Source organism: Amblyraja radiata, unplaced genomic scaffold (assembly GCF_010909765.2).
Source record: "Amblyraja radiata isolate CabotCenter1 unplaced genomic scaffold, sAmbRad1.1.pri S150, whole genome shotgun sequence".
Classification (NCBI taxonomy): Eukaryota; Metazoa; Chordata; class Chondrichthyes; order Rajiformes; family Rajidae; genus Amblyraja; species Amblyraja radiata.
This window is the reverse complement of record NW_022630136.1, coordinates 247,416-249,944: the sequence shown is the minus strand read 5'-3', so window position 1 is coordinate 249,944 and position 2,529 is coordinate 247,416.

The following is a 2,529-nucleotide window of genomic DNA, read 5'->3' as shown; positions in this document are numbered from 1 at the left end:
CGGCCGCTTGTTAATTGAGACCGCGGCTTCACTTTACCGCGAGTACCTAGGCCCCGCGATCGGAGCACTTTTTGCCGGTAAGTTTTCGCAGGCAGCTCCGAGATTAGCTGTTAAATACTTATTACTCTACAACAGGCTGGCATTAGTGACAATGTTTAATTGACTGTGTTATGGAAACATATAGTTTAGGCCCTCAACTTCATGAATGAATGAAGTAAATGAATGAATGAATAAGGTAAGTGAATGAATGCATTTATTCACATTATAAAAGGATGCAATTAAATTAATTAAACTCCATACAGATATATTTTCATAAATCCAGACGTTAGATCTTACCTTTTAGTTAGAGTTGGTTCTTGGCTCTTAATCTTTGTGTTCCAGGACCTCTACAGGGACTTTGCTTTCAAGACTTCCATCACTTTCAACACTTCCATCAACTTAGCAGCACTTTCTTCAGCCTTTTTAATGCTTTTCCCACTAAATACAATTGCCTGCTGCAAGATTCCACGACATTTATTCCACAGAACAACACATCGGAATCTCCAGTAAAACAGGCATCTGTGAAGCCCCCTCAGCCATTTTGTGTGCTAGCCTGAAACAAAGCGCGTGATTGGCCAACTGGCAGACAACTCAATGATAAACGTGCTTTGATTGGAATAAAACATTCCCGAGATTTTTCCGGTTTTTCTCTAATTTAATAAAAAATGTGCAAGTCTTCTTCATATCGAGTTTCAGGGGTGATTTATATAATTTGTTTTACACAATATGTGAACATTTAATGTAGTTTGGTGACTTGGCTCACGAAACTGCAGAATAAAGCTCCACGTCCCACAGCCTATCAGCAGTTGAGGGACACAAAATGGTGGAATAACTCAGCGGGTGTAGAAGGGGCACGACCAGAAACGTCGCCAATTTCCTCTGCATAGATGCTGCCTCACTCGCTGAGTTACTCCAGCCTTTTGTTTCCACCAAAGCTAATGGCATGTTGTTCTTCATTGCAAGAGGATTTGAGTTTAGGAGGAAGGAGGTCCTACTGCGGTTGTGCAGGGCCCTGGTAAGCCCGCATCTGGAATATTGTGTGCAATTTTGGTCTCCTAATTTGAGGAAGGACATTCTTGCTGTTGAGGAAGTACAGCTAAGTTTCACCAGGTTAATTCCCGGCATGGCGGGACTGTCATATGATGAAAGGATGAGAGAGGGTCTTATTGAAGCATAAAATATTATAAAGGGATTGGCCACGTTGTTGGGGGTGTCCAGAATCCGGTATCAATGTTCAAGAATTATCAATGTAGGTCATTTAGGACTGAGATAAGGGATAGACGGCGGCCGAAAGATAGATGCGAGATCGAGTGTTCGAGAGTGGGCAACGAGGGCCTGCCTGCACACGAGAGGGGGGGGGGGGGGGTGTCTCCTTTGTTGGAGAATTCAATGTTCATGTCATGGAAACATAGAAAATAGGTGATGGAGGACGCCATTCGGCCCTTCAAGCCAGCACCGCCATTCATTGTGATCATGGCGGATTGTCCCTATCAATAACCGGTGCCTGCCTTCTCCCCATATCCTCTGACTCCACTAGCCCCTAGAGCCCTATCTAACTCTCTCTTAAATCCATCCAGTGACTTGGCCGCCACTGCCCTCTGTGGCAGGGAATTCCTCAATTCACAACTCTCCGGGAGAAAAAGTGTTTTCTCACCTCAGTCTTAAATTACCTCCCCTTTATTCTAAGACTGTAGCCCCTGGTTCTGAACTCGCCCAACATTGGGAACATTTGTCCTGCATCTAGCTTGACCAGTCCTTTTATCATTTTATATGTTTCTATAAGCACCGGCTCCCCTCAAGGCTGTGTGCTTAGCCCGCTGTTGTTCACATTGCTCACACATGACTGTGCTGCCAGATTCAGGGACAATAAGATCATAACATTCGCGGATGACACAACAGTGGTGGGACTCATCAGCGGAGATGACGAATCAATGCACAGGGATGAAGTAAAACAACTAGTGGACTGGCGCGGCAATAACAATCTAGAATTAAATGTCGACAAAACAAAGGAGATGGTTGTCGACTTCAGGAGGGTGCAGCCAAAACATACACCCCTCAACATTAGTGGCACCACGGTGGAGAGAGTGGAGAGCATAACGTTCCTCGGAGTGCAAATTACAGACAGCCTCATCTGGTCCAGGAACAACACGGGGATTTTCAAATGGGCCCATCAGAGACTGCACTTCATGAGAAAACTCAAACAGGCCTCACTCCCCACCATCAACCTCAGGACATTTTACAGGGGCACGGTGGAGTCTGTAGTCATGTACTGCATAAATACGTGGTACTCCAACTCTAACTGCTAGGACAGGAAGTCTCTGCAGAGGGTAATGAGGGGAGCAGTAAGGATCATTGGGGTATCCCTGCCCTCGGTGCAGGAACTGTTCCAGAGCCGTTGTCTGAAAAAGCTCTGAGCATAGCTAAGGACAAACTGCACCCACTGCACACACACCTGGATCTCCTGCCATCAGGCAAGAGATACCGTAGCAT